The sequence below is a fragment of the Chenopodium album genome, chromosome 6, assembly GCF_948465745.1.
Source record: "Chenopodium album chromosome 6, dcCheAlbu1.1, whole genome shotgun sequence".
In the NCBI taxonomy this organism is placed as follows: Eukaryota; Viridiplantae; Streptophyta; class Magnoliopsida; order Caryophyllales; family Amaranthaceae; genus Chenopodium; species Chenopodium album.
This window is the reverse complement of record NC_137839.1, coordinates 34,546,179-34,568,018: the sequence shown is the minus strand read 5'-3', so window position 1 is coordinate 34,568,018 and position 21,840 is coordinate 34,546,179. Positions and strand designations below refer to the sequence as shown.

At 36.8% G+C, this 21,840-nt stretch overlaps 1 non-coding gene across 1 annotated transcript; it reads right to left on the bottom strand.

Annotated features, from left to right (window-relative positions):
* Nucleotides 1-20,707: 20,707 nt before the first annotated feature.
* On the bottom strand, nucleotides 20,708-20,814 carry LOC145637412 (small nucleolar RNA R71). The gene has a single exon (XR_014114200.1). It is a non-coding gene; the product is annotated as a small nucleolar RNA R71 (small nucleolar RNA).
* Between the last annotated feature and the right edge of the window lie 1,026 nt (nucleotides 20,815-21,840).

Below are 21,840 nucleotides of genomic sequence, written 5' to 3'. Positions count from 1 at the left end.
CCATATCTTCGATAACTTGACCTGCATCATCAACATTAAGATTCATAAACCTCCCACTAGCTGCAGAATCTAAGATTATTCTAGATGAATTTCCAATGCCATTGTAAAAGGCTTGGATTAACTGCCATTGTGCCAAATTATGGTGGGGGCATTCTCTTTGTAGGTCCTTGAACCTCTCCCTAGCCACATATAAAGTTTCATCGGCTTCTTGGGCAAAATTCTGAATTGCACTCCGTAGTACGGCTGTTCTCTCTGTAGTATAATACTTGTTATAAAAATTCAAAACAAGAGTTTCCCAGTCAGTTATACCAAGTGCAGTTCTATTTAAACCATTAAACCATAATTTTGCTTTTCCAGTTAAAGAAAAAGGAAAGAGAATCTCCCTGATTTGGTCTTGTGTGACCCCAGCTTGCCCGATGGTATTACAATACTGACAATAGTCTGCAATATGAAGATTTGGGTCTTCACCCTTAGCTTCACTAAATTACTTCCTTTCTATCATCGTTATAAATTGGGGTTTAATCTCAAACTGTACCCCATTAAGAGCCGGAGTGGGAGTAAGGTGTGGAAAGTCTGTAAGCTTTGGTTGTGAGTAATCACTAAGCTTCTTTGGAGTCGTCATCTCTGATTCTGGATCTGATGATATCTCTGAATCGCTAGAATCAGTTGGAGGATCTCGGTGATTATTATTATCTCCCGAATCCGCCAGAATTTGCTTGTAGAAATTCTTTTGCCTATGGAAGGATCGTTCGATCTCAGGATCGAATAGGATGTACCCTGATCTGGAACACCTGGGCATAAAAAAATAAAAAACTAAAAGCAAATATGAGACTTGCCTCAAAGAACTAACGTTCTCTAAGACAAAAAGAAATAACCTAGACTACAAAAATAACCAGAAATAAAAAATAAAACCGTTTCCCCGGCAACGACGCCAAATTTTGACAGGCTAAAGTCGTATCACCTAATCAAAAGTAATTCCTAAAACCACTAACTAATAATAGATAGGGAAGTAGGGTCGAATCCACAGGGAAACAAGTCTTTTTATTCCTAATTAACTAATATAATCTAGATTATGAAGTAACCAAAATATTATAATCAAAAGGAACTAAACTACGAAGATTAAGAATAAGGAGAAAACAATGAATCAAAAGGCCTAGGGCATAGGTTCACCAATAAATAATATTCCAGGGTAAAACATAATAATCAATTATCAATGCATAAATTAATCAGATTATAAAGGGCTTTCTCTACGTGTTACAATCACACAATTAATTTACCGGTATTAAATCTCATCTCTCGAATCTCGACTTAACCATTTATAAATTAACTTGCCTATTGAAACTAAACCTAAACATCAATTCTCATCTTTCGAATCTCGAATCAATGTTGTCAAACTTATGCATAAAAGATCTGCACAAATCTAGTCATAGAGCATTAAATCAATCAATAGGAAATTAATCTAGCAGTGACAATTAACAACAATAAATTACCCTTTCATATTATTTATGGATCCCCATAAACCCTAGAAATATAATTACTCACACATAATTAAATCTAAACAAATCAAAGTAATAAAACAAGACATGATCAAAGGAATAAAATAAATAACTAAGATTAAGAGAAGAGAAATCGTTACCAAAGAAATTTGGAATTAATAATAGAGTTAAGAACAAAGTATATGAGAGAGAAACTAATCTAAAAGCTAAGTAGAGAGAGAAAATCTAAGAAATAATTAAGAAAGAGTAAAATAAGATGCTAAACTCCCTTTACGGAAAAGTATTTATACTAAGCGAGAATCCTAAACTAAAACAAATTTAAACGTCGAATAATTAACCCCTAATAATGACACTCGCCCGATCGGGCGCGCCTTTTTCCTTCAGATGCACTTCTCGCGCCCGACAGGACGCGCATTCGGGCGCCAGCCTTGCTTCGCCCGGCCAGGCGCGCCTTCGGGCGCCAGCCTCTTTGGCCGGGCGACACTTTTGGGCCACTATTTGGACTTCGATTGGGCTCCAATCCTTCGGGCCAATCTGGATTTCCTCTTCGGGTCTTGAATACTTGGTTCAAATGCCCCGGTATCACATATACCGAGCCCTTAATCACCGGTCGATAGCACCGGCCCTGGGCTATAAAAACTGATCGTGCTTCTCCAATGCTCGTAGTTACTCCATAATATCTCGGAAAAATGCTCCAAAAGTGAAAATCCCTGCAAAAGTCAATCAAATCTACGAAAACACTAGTAAACACCAATTAGTATTAAAAGTGGCTCTAAAGAGCCAAAAACACTACTAATTTTGACCAAGGGACGGAGGTAAAATACTATATAAAATAGACATATCAGTCTCGAGGAAGTATTATGTTAGGGCTAAAGCTTTGATCTTTATTGTTTAGTGACATGCTAGGGTTTGTTGTTAATCTTGTTAGTATCATGCCTAGGATCTTGCTATTTATATTATGATTTAACATGATTATTTTAATTATGATTATTATTATTATTTTGATTATTATGTTGCTTGATTATATTTATTGTTATTGCTTTATCATGCTTTTTATGCATGTTTAAAGGGAATAATCATGCTTAATAAGATAACTAATAATCTTGTTTAGGATTATTTGATTATAATTCAAGTGATCGCCAATAATATTTTTTTTGTGCATTAATATTCAACCAACATAGATTAAACAAGTTTAGGGTAATCCTAAAGATTGCATGTTAGTTAGAAAGCGCACATCAATACGAGAAGAATAAAGTAGAGGCCTATTGTTAGAGTAGGTTCTTTCTCTTTTAGATTGAATTAGTACCTTCATCCCCGAACTTCCAGTCTTGGTTCAAAACCTATTGGAGTTAACGATCTCATGGATAGTTAAGGGGTGTAACATTAACCTTGTGAACGGTTTACAAGTTTCTAAAACTTGTTGGCGACTCTTTTGCTCTAGCTTCCTTCCTTTTGGACGCCACCATGATTTAGTGTATGATCACAGTGGGGTTTAAGTTTGGCATAATGCTTGAAATATTCCCTACACTATCCTTAAGAAATAAGGACACTTTCTTGGGATGACCCTCGGAAAGAAGAAAGGAATAGAAAAACAGATGGGACTACCTGGCCTCCCTAAATTGGATACTTTTGGACTTGGTTTCGAACTGACTCTGGAAGATCTTAAGCGAGCCTGGGAAAAAGCAAACGCACGTAGGAATGCTTGTACCCAAAAGAAAGCAATCCCAATGGATCGTTACCCTCTCACTCTGAATGGACAATTCATAAAAGAGGGAAAGGATTATCCATACTATGAATACCCCGAACCCTTTGTCAAGAATGGGATAAGACAACCTGGGTTCGAAATATTTCTGGATTGCAATTTTATAGACGATGTCCCAACTCCCATCCATAAGGAAATAACGCCCTCATGCTTTGACTTTAATGTCAAGGGACTTCTCTTTGGGTATGAAAAGAATGAGCCAAAGAACATTTAAGACAACTCTTTGCTCATTCAAACAGTACTTCAGAGTGATAGCTTTGATCCCTCCAAACTTATCACTCCGGCAGAGGGTCTTGTTCAAGGATGGCGAAAGACCGTGAAAGTGACCACTCCAAGTGGAAGAAAGATCTTTATAACAACCGGACAAGGGCCAATGTTTGATGAATCATCTGAGTCATAGTCTGAGTTAGAGTCTTCCCTATCGAGTCTTCTAAGTATTTAGTTGTATCACCCCGTCTTATCTCTTCTTCTTTATTAGTGTCTTCTCCTAGGATGGTCAATAATCAAGTCCCAACGGACGTTTCTTTATTCGATTTAATGATTTCAGAATTTAATAATATGTCCTCTTCTGCTTACTCCTCGTGTCATTCTTTAATTCAAGACGATGAGCATTGCTTGACTAACAATGAAAGTGACAAAGAAATAATTAAAGCAATGGAAACAATTGAAAGTAAAACACCGATAATTAAGGACACTGAAACGACTGACATCTCAAAAGATCTAACCGTTAAAAGAGGAGTTAAAATCGGACTAACACTTAATAAAGAAGAAAGAACCGATTTTAATAATCTATTAAAAGAATTTATAGATGTATTTGCTTGGTCATATGAAGATATGCCAGGCATTAATAGAGAAATAGCTCAACACACAATTCCACTAATTCTAGAAATGAAACCTGTAAAACAAAAGTTACGTCGAATTAAATTCGACGTGGCTCTTACGATAAAAGAAGAAGTACAAAAACAAATAACAAAAGGTTTTATCAGGGTATCCAAATACGCTGAATGGGTTACAAATGTAGTCCCAGTTCCGAAGAAGAATGGAAGGGTATGAATGTGTGTTGGCTATCGAGATCTAAATAGGGCAAGTCTAAAGGACGACTTCCCCTTACCACAGATTGATATTCTAGTAGATAATACAATAAATCACGCGCTTCTCTCATTTATGGATGGATACGCAGGGTACAATCTGATCCTCATGGAAAAAGAAGACATGGAGAAGACAACTTTCATAACACCTTAGGGCACTTACTGCTACACGGTAATGCCATTCGGGTTGAAAAACGCGGGTGCCACTTACCAACGAGCAGGGACTGCCTTACTCCATGATATAATGCACAAGGAAGTCGAAGTTTATGTAGATGACATGATTGTGAAATCAAAGGATCGACCAGGGCATTTGGTAGCCCTAAGAAAATTCTTTGAAAGATTAAGAAAATATAACATGAGGTTAAATCCATCCAAGAGTGCTTTTGGAGTCACCTCAGGAAAGCTCTTGGGATATGTCATCAGCTCTAGAGGAATAGATATAGAACCAACCAAGATTAAAGCAATCATGTCAATGCCACCGCCTAAAACCGAGAAGCAAATTCGGGGATTCATTGGCCAGTTGCAATACATATGTAGGTTTGTATCAAAGTTGACAACAATATATGAACCAATATTCAAGAAGCTCTAAAAGAATGTGCCGGTAATATGGAACGATGAGTGTTAAAAATCCTTTGAGAAAATCAAAGCCTATGTAGATAACCCTCCTGTATTAGCACCAGCACTCCCAAGAATCCCTTTTAGGTTATACTTAACAGTCACCAAGGAGACAATGGGGGCTATGCTCGCATAAGAAGTAGAAAGAAAGGAAAATGCCATCTACAACCTAAGTAAGAAGATGCTCGAATATGAAATACGCTATACACTACTTGAAAAATTGTGCCTCGCATTGGTGTGGGCCACAACAAAGTTAAAACATTACATGAGAATGATTTTCACCTAAGTATCTTTTCGAGAAATCTACACTGAATGGGCGAATATCAAGATGGATAGTTAACCTAGCCCAATTCAATGTAAGGTTCATGCCTCAAAAGGCCATTAAGGGATCCGTGGTCTCCAATTTCTTAGCAGATTTTCCGATAGAAGATTCCACGCCTGTACATGAGAATGATTTTCCGGATGAAGACTTGATGGTCACAGAAGATGATACTTGAACTCTTTATTTTGACGGAGCCTCAAACCAAAATGGATGAGGTGTAGGAGTTCTAGTAGTATCACAAAAAGAGGAACATGTTCCAATTTCCATAAAGCTAGATTTTGACGTTACTTTATAACGCTGCAAAATATGAAGCATGCATAGTAGGCCACGAAACAGCATTGGCATTGGGAGTAAAGAAACTTCGAATTTTTAGGGATTCTTCATGGATCATCAATAAAATCTCAAAGAGGTGGAAAGTAAGGAGTGAAAGCTTAGCCCCTTACTAAAATGTAGACACCCAAATGGTTTTCCTAAAAACTAAACCCAGTGATGAGTACCTTTCACGTCGAATCATAATTGAATGAAGTGAAAGTTTGGAAAGTCCAGTGTTGCGGTTAGTTTTTAATTCTTTTCTTTCTCTCTGTTTTTGAAAACCTATTTTTAGAAAACAGCCAATCCAGTTTGGTTTGGTCCATAGAAAGGGTCCAATAATAGTGCAGTTGGGTCGGGTTTGAAAAGAGCATTCCAACGATATATTATAAGCTCAATTCCGATGAATAATGAGGAAGTTATGGCCAAATTACTAAACTAGGCTCGGTTTGATCTTTATATGCGGCCCAATGATCTAGAGGAGGGTCTTATATTGATTTATCATTCCTAATGCAATTAGAATTGATTATAGTTTTCTAGATTCTTTTGGAAGGTTCTTTTCATTCCTAATTTAATTAGCATTGATAAATTGACTTTAGTTGACTTTTTAGAGTTTTAATCAGAATAAAAGAAGTGTTTTTAAGGAAAATCCGATTTTTCCCTTCTGTACGGCTAAATTTTATCAAAATTAAGAAAATGCGTGAAAACTATTTCTAGCGCCTGACGGGAGGATTAGCGCCTGGCGCTAGGGCTTGGCGTCTTGCGCTAGCCTTAGCATCTGGCACTAATGTTCAGCGTTTTACGCTAAGTCGTTTTATTCTCGTCGAAACTCTGATTCGTTTTTCTATCATATCCAGCTGATTTTCTCTATAAATAGCCCCCTAAAATCTTCGTTTTTTAATCATTAACAACAATTAATTTTCTAATTCTCTCTAGTTTTCAAGAATCTCTTGATATCTTCTCTCTCTCAAGCTTTTCGCATACAAAATTCCGCATTCACAAGATCTAGACACACCTAGCCAAGTTCGAAGTTGCCTTTGCCCTAGACGTGAAAGGTTTTAATTTCTGAGGGTTGGGTCCCAATTCTCTCTTTCAATTATTTAATTTAATTGTTTGTTTTTTACTTTCCTTGAAGTTACTAACAAGTGTATTTTGTTATTAGAAAGAGATACGAGGCATCCAAGTATCATGTTAGGATGCTTGATGTTTTGAATGACAACAATGATTCCTAGTATTATGTTTAGGGATAAGGTTATAATATCAAGCATGCTTATTATTATGATTCCTGTGATGCTTCCTATTCTCTTTCCTAATATCATGTTAGTATCATGTTAGAGTTAAAGCTTTGATCTTTATTGTTTAGTGACATGCTAGGTTTTGTTATTAATCTTGTTAGTATCATGCCTAGGATCTTGCTATTATTATGCTCTAACATGATTATGATTATTTTTGGGATTTATGATTATAATTGTTATAATAATAATTATTATGATTATTATGTTGCTTGATTATTATATTTATCGTTATTGCTTGATCACGCCTTTTACACATGTTTAAAGGGAATTTGTACTTGTAATCATGCTTAATAAGATAATTAATAATCTTGTTTAGGGTTAATATGATTATAATTTAAGTGATCGCCAATAATAGATTTATTTGTGCATTAATATTCAACCAACATAGATAAAAAGGTTTAGGGTAAACCTATTGATTGCATGTTAGTAAGAAAGCGCACATGAATACGAGATGAATAAAGTAGAGGCCTATTATTAGGGCAGGTTCAATCTCTTTTAGGTTGGATATGTACCTTCATCCCCGAGCTACCAATCATGGTTCCAGACCTATTGGAGTTGACGATCTCCTGGATCGTTAAGGGGTGTATCCTTCACCTCGTGAACGGTTTACAAGTTCCTAAAACTTGTTGGCGACTCTTTTGCTATATCTTCTTTCCTTTTGGACGCCATCGTACTTTAGTGTATGATCACAGTGGGCTTCAAGCTATGGATAATACTTGAAATATTCCCTTACTAAACCTACCTAGAAACTCTCACAAACCAATTGGAAAAAGTAGAATACACATATATACCTAGAGAAGAAAATCAATTTGCTGATGCCTTGGCAAGACTAGCCTCAATGGTTAGGATTCCTACGGAAATTGAGCGAACCCCTTTAACAATAGAAAAGCGGCATAAACCATCTTACATCTAAGAAATAGAGGATGATGAAGTAACCTAATAGGAAGAAGAAGAATAGGAAGAACCTTGGTATACAGACATCCTCAACTATGTCACAAAGGGAGAATATCCACCCCATGCTGACAAAAGAGCAAAACGAGCTTTAAGACTCTTGGCTTCCCAATACTTGCTCATTAACGATTAGTTACATAAAAGGGTACCTAAGGGTCGAGCTCTTTTATGTGTAGGCAAAAAGGAATCCCAAAGAGTTATGAGAATAGTCCACTAAGGGGTATGTGGAACACATGTAAATGGCAAAATGATAGTCCAAAAGATAATGCGCGAAGGATATTATTAGACTACCATGAATAAGGACTGTCATCAATATGTTTAATAATGCCCTAAATGCCAAATATATGCTAACTTACAGCATGTCCCCCTATCTGTCCTTTACACCTACATGTCACCATGGCCATTCTCTACATGGGGAATAGACATCATTGGAAAAATTACTCCTCTAGGAATAGGAGGCCATGAATATATATTAGTATCAATTGATTAGTTCACTAAATGGGTTGAAGCAAAATCATATGCTAAACTCACTGCAAAACATGTAGCACTCTTTATCGAAAGAAACATCATTTGTCGATATGGTGTCCCACATGAGATGGCAAGTGACAATGGAACTCACTTTCAAGCAGAATGTGAAGAATTGTTACAAAAATATGGCATAAAAAACCATCATTCTTCTCCTTATAAACCTCAGGAAAATGGTGCCGTTGAGACAGCTAATAAAAGCTTAAAGACAATCATCGAGAAGATGAAGGAGAATTTCAAAGATTGGCCTGACATACTTAACTTGGCCCTGTGGGGTTATCGCACGTCAATTCGGTCATCAACGGGGAATACGCCATTTTCCTAAGTCTATGTAATAGATGCCTTACAACCTATAGAACTGGAATTACCTTCTCTACGTATCGCGTGAGAAAGTAAACTTGATGAAGTAGAATGGACTAGAGCGAGGTATGAAGAACTAATTCTACTTAATGAAAAGCGGCTAGAGGCTCTACATCATACTCTGTGTTACCAAACCCGTATGGCTAGGCACTTCAACAAGAATTTCAAGACAAGAAATATAAAAGTAGGAGACTTGGTCCTAAAAGCATTAAGGAAAAATGTTCTAAACCCAAGAGGCAAGTTTAGACACAATTGGTCTGGACAATGTACATTGTCAAAACTATCCTATCAGGAGGAGTTGCAAAACTAACTGATATGGATGGCAATGAGTTCTCAAACATGACAAACCTTGACCAACTTAAGAAGTACTACCCATGATTACTTGAGCAGGACACTCAAGAGAGCTACATTTGACCTGATTCCTTAGGAGAGGATGTGTAGGCAACCCTTATAGGGTACGACCACTTAAGTTTTTATAAACCTTGCATTCCAATAAGACAACTCGAAGAAATTAGCGCAAATATTTACGAGCACCCAGTAAAAATCGTCAACTGGCGACGAAGCCAGCGCCATGCGACGAGCAGTAGCGTCTGGCGACAAGAACATCGCCAGACGACGGAGACCAATGTCTGGCGACAGAATCAAAATTCGACGCCAATTTTTTCACATTAAACTTCGCAAATTTCGGTGTATTTCGGAAATTTATGACTTCCGTACTCGAATATTTTCAGAAAAATAATTAAGTGATTTCATTGCTTTAATAAAGAGTGTAGTGTAAAATGTTAATTAAATTAAAAAAGCTGAAAATTCCATCTATAAAATAAAGTAAAATTACATTATTGATGAAATTTCAAAAAAAAAAAAGCTTATTAAAATAAATTGACTTACAAATAAAATTTGTCTAATAATAAATTGGAAGGTATGCTTTAATCTCTCTTCTCCTTATTTGCTCTCTTCCAATTCTTGTCTGCGTCTTCTTCATCGTCCATTACTTTAGCTTGTAGGCATTCTTTAGAGGATCTACATTGAATCTTGGAGTAAATAGTTTCTCCTTTAGCTAGGACACCATGTTTCTTTTCTACCCAAACTTTCTTTTTTGTAGAGTGTAGACACCCATTTGTGTCTCCCCAAAACAAAACCCAGTGATGAGTACCTTTCACATCGAATCATAATCGAATGAGGTGAAAGTGTGGAAAGTCTAGTGTTGCGGTTTGTTTTTAATTCTTTTCTTTTTCTCTGTTTTTGAAAAAACCTATTTTAAGAAAACAGCCAATACAGTTTTGTTTGGTCCATACCAAGGGTCCAATAATAGTGTAGTTGGGTCGGTTTCGAAAAGTGCTTTCCAACGATATATTATAAGCCCAATTCCGATGAATAATGAGGAAGTTATAAACAAATTACTAAACTAGGCCTGGTTTGATAGTTATATGCGGCCCAATGATCTAGAGGAGGGCCTAATATTTATTTATCATTTCTAACGCGATTAGAATTGATTATAGTCTTCTAGAATCTTCTAGAAAGTTCTTTTGAATCCTAATTTAATTAGCATTGATAAATTGACTTTAGTTAACTTTTAAGAGTTTTAATTAGAATAAAAGAAGTGTTTTTAAGGAAAATACGATTTCGCCCTCTCATACGATTAAATTTTATCAAAATAAGAAAACGCGTGGAAAATTATTACCAGCGCCATACGACAACTCTGTCGCCTAAAAATAGCCTCCTAAAACATCCATTTTCAATCATCAACTTCTATCAATTCTTCAGAATTTTCTGTAATTCTCAATCTCACCAATTCTCATCAAGAATTTCTTGATTGCTCTCTCTCTCTATTCTAAACTAGCCTTTTGCATACAAAATTCCGTATTCATGACATCTAGAAACACCTAGCCAAGTTCGAAGTTCTCTTTGCCCTAGACGTGTGTAGACACCCATTTGTGTCTCCCCAAATCCAAACCTAGTGATGAGTAACTTTCGCGTCGAATCATAATCGAATGAAGTGAAAGTGTGGAAAGTCTAGTGTTGCGGAAAGTTTTAGTTTCTTTTCTCTTCTCTCTGTTTTTGAAAACTTATTTTAAGAAAACAGCCAATCCAGTTTGGTTGGTTCATGATATGGGTCCAATAAAAGTGTAGTTGTATGGGGCTTGCAAAGAGCTTTCCAACGATATATTATAAGCCCAATTCTGATGAATATTGAGGATATTAATTATGGCCAATTTACTAAACTGGGCCCGGTTTGAGTTTTATGTGCGGCCCAATGATCTAGGGGAGGGCCTAATATGATTTATCATTCCTAATGAATGGTTTTAGTCTTATAGAATCTTCTAGAAGGTTCTTTTCATTCCTAATTCAATTAGCATTGATAAATTGACTTTTGACTTTTCAGAGTTTTAATTAAAATCAAATAGCATTTTCGAGGAAATTATATGATTTTATCCTCCAGTACGGTAAACTTATCTGATTTTCGAAAACGCGTTGGAAATAAGCTTGGCGCCTGGAACCAGGCCTGGCGCCAGTTAGCCAAGGGTGGCGCCAGCTCTGTTTTCTGTGCGTCAGACTCTGTTTTGTTTATTTTATCTTTTTGGCTAATTTTCTCTATAAATATCGTATTAAAAACTCCGTTTTAATCCACGAATTCTCACCTACAATCAGTTTTCATTCGCAATCGTTAATTCTTTAATTCTCCCTTATTTTCACCAATTCTCATCAAGTTTTCTTGATTATTCTCTCTCTCTTTCTCTCTTTCTAAACTTGCTTTTTACATACAAAATTCCGCATTCACAAGATCTAGAAACACCTAGCCATATTCGAAGTTGCCTTCGCCCTAGACGTGAAAGGTTTTAATTTCTGAGGGTTTGGTCCCAAATCTAGTCTAAACTTTCCAAACCTCTCTTTCAATTATTTAATTTAATTGTTTTGATTATTATTTTCCTTGAGGTTACTAACGTGTGTAATTTGTTATTAGAAAGAGATACGAGGCATCAAAGTAAGTACTTTTTTGGTTTTTATTGATATTATGATGTAGAAATCATGTTTATATTATTATTATGATATTCCTAGTATCATGTTTAGAGGAAAGGTTATAATATCAAATATGTTTATTATGATTCCTGCGATGCTTCTTATGTTCTTCCTAATATTTATTCATATTAGTATCATGTTAGGGTTAAAGATTTGATTTTTATTGCTTAGTGACATGCTAGGGTTTGTTATTAATCTTGTTAGTATCATGCCTAGGATCTTGCTATTTTTATTATGCTTTAATATTAACATGAACATGATTATGATTATAATTGTTATAATTTATGATGATTATGAATATTATTATTATTATTATTATTATTATTATTATTTTTTTATTTTTTTTATGATTATTTTATTTATGATTATTATTATTATTATTTTATTATTATGTTGCTTGATTTTTTATTGTTATTGCTTGATCACCTTTTTATGCATGTTTAAAGGGATTTGGTACTTGTAATCATGCTTAATAAGATAATTAATAATCTTGTTAGGGTTAATGTAATTATAATTCAAGTGATTGCCAATAATAGATTTATTTGTGCATTAAATTCAATCAACATAGATAAACAGGTTTAGGGTTAATCCTATTGATTGCATGTTAATCGAAAAGCGCACATGAATACGATCAGAATAAAGTAGAGGCCTATTATTAGGGCAGGTTCAATCTCTTTTAGGTTGGATTTGCACCTTCATCCATGAACCCTTATTTGGTTCTAGACCTTATGGAGTTGACGATCTCTTGGATCGTTAAGGGGTGTAACCTTCACCTTGTGAACGGTTTACAAGTTCCTAAAAAAACTTGTTGGCGACTCTTTTGCTCTATCTTCTTCCCTTTTGGACGCCACCGTACTTTAGTGTATGATCATAGTGGGGTTCAAGCTAGTGGGATTAAAGCTTGAAATTATTCCCCACAACGTGAAAGGTTTTAATTTTGAGGGTTTGATCCCAAATCTCGATTTCAATTATTTAATTTAATTGTTTTATTCTATATTTTCCTTGAAATTATTAACACGTGCATTTTGTTATTAGAAAGAGGTACGAGGCATCCAAGTAAGTACTTTAATTTATTTATTGATATTATGATATAGAAATCATGCTAGGTTGTTATTACGATTCCAAGTGTCATGTTAGGGCATTTTGATCTTCCTAGTATCATGTTTAGGGTAACAACTATAATTTATTATATCAAATATGACAAATGTGATTCCTGTGATGCTTCCTATTCTTTTCCTAATATTTATGTTAGTATCATGTTAGGAAAAAAGCTTTGATTTTTATTATTTAGGGACATGCTAGGGTTTGTTATTAATTTTGTTAGAATCATGCCTAGGATCTTGCTATTATTATGCTTTAGTGTTGATATGATTATTTTAATTATGATAAATATGATGATTGTTATAATTATAATTATTATGTTGCTTGATTATATTTATTTTTATTGCTTGATCATGCCGTTTATGCATGTTTAAAGGGAATCGATACTTGTAATCACGCTTAATAATATAATTAATAATCTTGTTTAGGGTTAATATGATTATAATTCAAGTGGTCGCCAATAATAGGTTTTATTTGTGAATTAATATTCAACCAACGTAGATTAAATAGGTTTAGGGTAAACCTTTTGATTGCATGTTAATCAGAAAGCGCACATGAATACGATAAGAATAAAGTGGGGGCCTATTATTAGAACAGATTCAATCTCTTTTAGGTTGAATTTGTACCTTTATCCCCGAACTACCAGTCATGGTTCCAGACCTATTGGAGTTAATGATCTCCTGGATCGTTAAGGGGTGTAACCTTCACCCTGTGAACGGTTTACAAGTTCCTAAAACTTGTTGGCTACTCTTTTGCTCTATCTTCCTTCCCTTTGGACGCCACCATGCTTAAGTGTATGGTCACAGTGGGGTTTAAGTTTGGGGTAATGCTTGAAATATTCCCTATAGTTTTTTGACGATTCCACTAGGGAGGATTTTTGTTTTAATTCCTAAAATTTATTTTGGCAATGATTTAGAATGAGTGGATGAGACTCGAAATGTTCTAAGTATTTCATGTGCGTAATTTTGATTAACATTATTGTCATAAGCATAAAAAAGATCTTATTGGAAAGACCATCCGTAATGAGTTAAAAACATAGGATTTTTACACGTAGGAAATTTGAGAGGAATATCTTTCACAACTAGGATTGAAATAATGCTGCGCGAAACTGGAAAATTTTATCGAGCACAGAAAGCTGCTGAGGGATGTAGGAACTGGCGTTAGAAAACAGAGTCCATCGCCAACGATTTGACTCTGGCGCCAAGCGACAGAACCAAATTGCGGTGACGGCCTATGTTCGCTGGTGCCAAGTTATTCCAATACCGAGCTAGAAATATGCGTTCTAATTTTGATTAGTTTTTAGCAATGTTTGCTCGATCCTACTTCTTGATTGAGTTTTTCTTACTTTTCTGAAATCCCATCTGTGATCTACATATGGACATAACCCTCTGGGAATTCATGCTCCATCTACCTGATTGAACGCTTTGTGCAACAAATGGTACATCCGAGAATGTTGAATTCACCAAACCATGAAAGCGAGGTTTTAACTCCCGGTGTCCCATCCACTCGCGCCAACCCTTCAAAAGGTAAGGCTCCCGCGCGGTGCATTTGGACAAGTAACTGGACCCCTCTTTGACTAAACCATATCCGGAACTTTAGAGAACTAGAGCCATGGTTAGGTTGCAAACTCATTGCATCATTTTGTGCCTACTTGACTAATTATGCTTTATTTGTTGTGCATACTCTATATGTTTTTCCTAACCATTTGTTTGACTTGTGTTTAAGACTAAATAAATTGCTTAATGACTAAAAGGACTATGCCTCATTAATTAATTAATTAATTGGAGTAATGAAAGTCTAATAATTTAATCGGAATCAACTTAGTACGACTTTAGGCATGTCTTGTAGAGTAATAATATCGAAAATAATCCCAGATCAACGTTCCAGCAATGGCGCCACGATTTGGTCTGCAACGCCACACTGTGTTGTGCAGCGCCTGGCGATAGCTCTGTCTTCTAGTGCTACACTGCAAAGTGCGGCGACAGTCCTGCTTCTTTGGTGACAGTTCGGTATTTTGCTCGAGTCATTACTATGAGTCTAATTAAACACTTTGCTAATCAATTCGATTATTTTGTTAATAATAGTACCTTTGTTAAGTCCTTAATTGAGTCTAGACACTAAGTCCCATGGTCTTACACAAGAGTCAAAGCATGTCACTTGCACTAACAATATAAAGCACACACTAATATATATGTACACTTTGACCATGTTAAGAGAGTCTTATATGTGCGTGTTTTCCCTCATTTTTTTAGGGGGGTAAGTCAGATATTAATCCTCCAATTAAACCACTTGTTTGAACCTTATACTTGATTCCCAAAAATGTACACCCTATTTTTGTTTTTATAAACCCGTAACGTCAAAGTAAATTTTAGTGAAGTCATTAAAATAAATGGTTTAATTTACAGCGCGTGGTCAAGAAAAGAAGGGCGTTTGATCAAAGACAACCTTTTCATTCAAGTACAGCTTTTTGACAAGCCAATAACTCGAAAAAGGAAAGATAGGAAGTAATGGCAACTCAGGAAGAAGTCAACGAACTTAGGAATCAATTGACTGACATAACATGAGTGTTAAAGGCTTTAACCCTTCAAATTAATGATCTTGTGAAGTAACAACAAATGGACCTCATGTAAGAAAGCTTGAGCAAGCTATCTAATGACTACAAGTTTCAGGGCATTAGTTCACAAGGGGTCTCGGTGGACAAGGAGCTTCTTCCGCAGAAGATCAATGCCAATGACATCCCAAAATTTAAGGCAACTGACAACCCTTATTTTCATCTAAGTTCTTTTGAAACAATAATGAGTATTAAGGGTATTGATAAAAAAGTATTTTCTTCTTTATTTTCCCTATCTCTTGAAACTGTTTGCCAACAATGGTTCTTCTCCCTTGACAAAGAGAAACCCTCTACTTGGAAATCAATAGTAAACGCTTTCATTGATAGGTACAAGTGCAATATTCAAGTTGAAACTGATTATAGGGAACTTGAAATACTTAAGCAAAAAGAGAATGAAGGTTTTACCTCATTCTTCAATAAATGGAGGGAAACCTCTGCTAGGATGATTGAAGTATCAAGTGAAAAAGAATATGTGAGGTTGTTCATCAAGAATCTTCAAGAAAAGTACTCCAAGCATCTGAAATATTGAACAATCTACACACCTTCAAGGCCGTCTATGACATTGGAATTAACATTGAAGACGACCTTGCTAAGCTAAAAGCTGCTAATAATAACTCCAACAGTGGCTGGAAAGGCAAGAAGAATGACAATCCTTCTTCTTCCAAAACCACCCACTCAAACAATGTTAGCACCTTTAATTTGAGTGAAGTCCTTGCTATGAACAACCAAGGACAAAAGAAACCATTTAGGAAGAAATTTACTCCTATTGGTATGAGTTATGACACCGCATTTGACCGATAAAATGCAAAAGGTCTTATAACTCCTATGGCACCATTTGGGGACCCACCAGTTGAAAAGAGGACAACTAATTGGAACCCCAATGCACACTGCAAATATCACCAAGGTAGGGGCCATCTCATTGAGAATTGTTGGAAGTTTAAAGAAGCTATTCAAGATTTAATTGATAACAATAAATTACCATTCCCCCCTGCCAGTAAGAAGCCAAGCATTGACAACGCACCTCTCGCTCATTCCTTGGCCATCTCCGATGAGGAAAACGAGGTTGATCCCTCATCTCTCATCAAAACTATTAAAGAAATTCATGCTATCGAAGAAGAGGAGGAGATCTTTTTTGATGCCATGGATGACTTTTCGGAACCAGCAAGCAAGGAAGACGTGCGAATGCTTATATGGTCCATGTGGGAGGGAACAGACTTACTACGTGAGGCTCTTGAACTTGCAAAGAAACAAGCGGAGGAACTTCAGAAAATATATAGTAAAATTCCACCCACAAAGAAGAAAGCATTCCCTCTACAAGTAATCGACACACCCCAAAAGAGTAATAAACTCTATACTCCAATTGGGACTACTTATGCTAAAATGTTCCAAATTCTCTCCGAGAATGGTAAAGTCAAACCTCTCGAGCCGAGACCATTTGAATCTTGAAAAAGGACAGAAAGGTTCTACTGCCAATACCATCAATCAGGGGGACATATTATCGAAAGCTGCTTTAAATTTAAAGATTTAATTCAGAAAATGATTAATGATAAGAAGATAGTTCAAATCCCACAAGAAGAAGACATAAGCATCAATGGGGTTTGGGACAGCGATGAAGAATACGTCTACCTAAAAGACATGGAAAAACCTCCACTTTCAGTGTCATATTCAGTAGGTGACTTTTGGGATGAAGAGGATTCACCTATAGATGTCCGCACAAGATCTGGGAGAACGTAACCTCCCGTCTCTACACAACCTATCTCAACTGTGCAGCAAGTTCCCATACCTATCATAGAAGACAATGACATCGTCAAACAATTCAAAAAGACTAAGGTCAAAATGAATGTATGGAAACTTCTAGCTACGTCTCGAGAGCATAGGTTGGAAGTAATGAATGCCTTAGATAAGATTGGGATAGATTCTAACACCACTCCTGAGGGGTTGGCTAACTTCCTTACCAGTGATCTCCCTAATCCTATCAAGTTGATCACTTTTTCTCATAAAGATTTACCTCCAGAAGGTGACAAGCATTACAAGGCACTAAACCTCACAGTAGTCTGCAAGAGAATGAATGTCCCAATGACTCTTGTAGATAATGGATCGGCAATAAATGTCTGTCCACTCAGAACTGCGAGGATGTTAGGCATAAGGGATGAAGACTTAACCCCGTCAATACAAGGAATAAGATCTTATGACAATACTCGTCGCCAAGCTCTAGGAAAAATTTCTATGAATGTAACGGCGGGAGCAATAGAACATGCCACTACCTTCCAAGTGGTAGATATTAAGGCTTCATTCAACTTATTGTTGGGACGCCCTTGGCTTCATGACCTCAAGGTCGTCCTTTCATCTCTTCACCAATAGGTAAAAGCCATAGTTGGAGGAATCCCCATCACAATCGATGCTTCGCCCATGAGGATTAAAGCTGTGGAAAATTCGATCATCAATGTGGAGCACGATGAAGATGATGAAGACTTATGGGGCTTTAATGAAGAGGTCTCCTTAATCGAGGAGGATGAAAGGACCCCTCTCTGTCATGACCCCCACTCCAATATGACAGTAAATGCTATTCTCAAGAGACAAGGGCATTTTCCTGGAATGACTCTAGGAAAGAAGAAGGGAATAGCAAAACAGCTGGAATTACTTGGCCTCCCTAAGTTAGATACTTTCGGACTTGGTTTCGAACCGACTCGGAAAGATCTTAAGCGAGCCCAGGAAAGGTCTAAGGCGCGTAGGAACGCTCGCATCCAAAAGAAAGCAATCCCAATGGATCAGTATCCTCTTACTCTCAATGGATAATTCATAAAATAAGGAGAGGACTATCCATGCTATGAATTTCCCGAACTTAAGTTGTAAATGGCATAAGGTAACCGGGATTTGAAATCTTCTTAGATTGCTACTTTCTAGATGAAATCCCAACTCCTATTCACAAGGAGAAAGCACCCCCATGCTTTGACTTTAATGTCATGGGATTACTATTTGGGCCAGAAAAAAGATGAGCCGAGATACATAGAGGATAACTCCTTGCTCATCCAAACGGTCCTACAAAGCGAGAACTTTGACCCTTCAAAGCTCATCACTCCAGCGAAAGGATTAGTACAAGGGTGGCGCAAGACAGTCAAGGTGACTACTCCAAGTGGAAAGAAAATCTCCATAACAACAGGGCAAGGACCGATGTTCAAAGAGTCATCTGAGTCAAAGTCAGAGTCAGAGTCCTTTCCTGTAGAGTGATATGTCCATTTTATATAGTAATTTACCCCCGTCCTTTGGTCATTATTAGTGGTGTTTTTGGCTCATTCAAGCCACTTTTATTACTAATTTGTATTTTCTAGTGTTTTCGTAGTTTTAGTTGTATTTTACAAGAAATTGCACTCTTGGAGCATTTTCCTGGGCTTTATGGATCAACTACGGAAGCTAGAAGGACACGACCACTTTTGAAGCCCAGGATCGGTGATTTATTAAGCCGAGGAATTAAGCCCAATCGAAATCCGAGCCTCGAAGAAGAAGACCGGGCCCAATCGGGCAAGCTTGCGCCCGATCGGGCGGGCGCGCATAAGAGAGCACCAGCAAGAAGGCGCGCCCGATCGGGTGAGCGTTAGCTCGATCGGGCGCGGATGCCCCGATGGATCCTGAAGAAAAAGGCGGGCCCGATCGGGCGGCCCTTTGCCCGATCGGGCGCGTGTTTTCTCAAGACCTGATTAGTTAGTTTTAATTTTTGTTTTAGGAAACGTTTAAGTACGAGATTTGTACGTAATTTTTGGGGACCTTCTGCCTTAGATTTTCTCTCTCTACTTAGGATTTTTCTTTCTCTTAACTTTTCTCTGAACTCTTGTTCTTAATTATTTCCATTAATACAGATTAGTTTGGTAACTATTTCTCTTCTCTTAATCTTAGTTGTTTATTTTACTCCTTTCTTCATGGCTTGTTTTATTGCTTTGATTAGTTTAGTTTTTATTATGTGTGAGTAGTTTTCTCTCTAGGGTTTATGGGGATCCATGAATAATATGAAGGGGTAATTTATTGTTGTTGATTGTCAATGCTAGATTAATTTCCTATTGATTGATTTAATGCTTTGTGACTAGATTAGGCCTGATCTTTTATGTATGAGTTTGACAATATTGATTCGAGATTCGAGAGATGAGAATTGATGTTTAGGTCTAGTTTCAATAGGCAGGTTAATTTATAAATGGTTAAGTCGAGATTCGAGAGATGAGATTTAATACCGGTAAATTAATTGTGTGCTTGTAATACGTAGCGAAAGCCCTTTATGATCTGATTAATGTATGCACTGATGAATGATTATTTTACCCTGGAATAATATTTATTGGTGAACCTATGCCCTAGATCCTTTTATATATATTATTTTCTCCATATTCTTGATCTCCATAGTTTAGTTTATTATTCAAATTCACATAATTGGTTACCTAATAATCTAGATCATATTAGTTAATTAGGAATAGAAAGATCCGTTTCTCTGTGGATTCGACCATACTTCCCTATCTACATTAGTTAGAGGATTTAGGTATTACTTTTGATTTGAGGATACGACTTTACCCTGTCAAAATTTGGCGCCGTTGCCGGGGAGACAGTTTTATTTTAATTTCTGATTGTTTTTGTAGTCTAGATTATTTTCTTTTTGTCTCATAGAGCGTTAGTTCTCTGAGGCAAATCTCACATTTGCTTCTAGTTTTTGTTTATGCCCAGGTGTTCCAGATCAGGGTACATCCCATTCGATAATGAGATCGAACGTTCCTTACATAGACAGAAAAATTTCTACAAGCAAATCCTGGCGGATTCTGGTGATAATAATAATAATCACCGCGATCCTCCAACTGGTTCTAACGATTCAGAGGCATCATCAGACGCAGAATCAGAGATGGCGGTACCAAAGAAGCTTAGTGATTACTCACAACTAAAGCTTACAGATTTTCCACATCTCACCCCTACTCCGGCTCTTGATGGGGTTCAATTCGAAATTAAACCTCAGTTTATAACGATGATAGAGAGGAAGCAATTCAATGGAGCTAAGGGTGAAGACCCAAATCTTCACATTGCCGACTATTGTCAATATTGTAATACCATCAGGCAAGCCGGGGTCACTCAAGACCAAATCAGGGAGATTCTCTTTCCCTTCTCTTTAACTGGAAAAGCTAAATTGTGGTTTAATGGCTTAAATAGAATTGCACTTGGTATAACTGACTGGGAAACTCTTATTTTGAATTTCTATAACAAGTATTATCCTGCAGAGAGGACAACTGTACTACGGAGTGCGATTCAGAACTTTGCCCAAGAAGCCGATGAATCTTTATATGAGGCTTGGGAGAGGTTCAAGGATTTACAAAGAGATTGCCCTCACCATAATTTATGAAAGAAATATTGACGAGGAAACGGTCTATTAGTGAGATAGAGACAGCAGCTTCACTGCAGATTGTAGTGTCGTACTTCAAAATAAGTCTCCACCTAAATTAAAAGATCCGGGTAGTTTTTCTATCCCTTGAAATATTGGCAATCTCTTGATTGATAATGCGTTATGTGATTTGGGTGCTAGTATTAGCGTCATGCCATTATCTGTGTGTTCTAAGTTGAATATGGGTAAATTTAAAGCTACCAATATAACTCTACAAATGGCCGACCGTTCCTTCAAATACCCCTTAGGTGTTTTAGAGGATGTCCCCGTTACAGTAGGTAAATTTTATATACCTGTAGATTTTGTTGTTCTTGATATGGCTGAGGATATGCAAACCCCAATTATTTTGGGTAGACCGTTCCTTAACACTGCAGGAGCAATAATAGATGTAAGAAGTGGTAAGTTAACACTATCAGTAGGGGATGATAAAGTTATTTTCAATCTTAATAATACCCCTAAAAACTCAATGACTGAGGAAAAATGTTTCAGTGTTAATGTGGTTGAGAATTATTCTAACAAGCCCCAAGCTCTTGAAAAAGATCCCTTGAAGGCGGTATCTTGTGTTGCATCCTTTTCAGATGAGATAGACAAATGGCAGAAGGAAGTTGATGCAATAGAAAGAGCACTCTACAATGTTGGTCTTGGTTTTGAGGATGAAAAGGTGGAACCGATCAAGCAAGTTGTGCGATTTGAACCTACGGTAAGTGTTCCGCCAGATCAAGTTGCAAGTGTTGAATGCAATGACAATTTGAAGCAACCTTCGGTCAAAGAAGGATCTTTGGTGCGTAGCATTGAAGAACACCTTACCCAAGTCAAGGAGGATCCACCCAATAAGGTGAATTGGCGCCCCACAGGGCACGTCAGGAAACCGCGTCGTAGCCTAAACACCGCTAGACCGGGTGAGAAACCACCCAATCAAGCGTTAGGCCAAGGATCCTAGTTATTAAAATGTGGTAAGAGGGTCGTGCGGGACCTAGATAAAC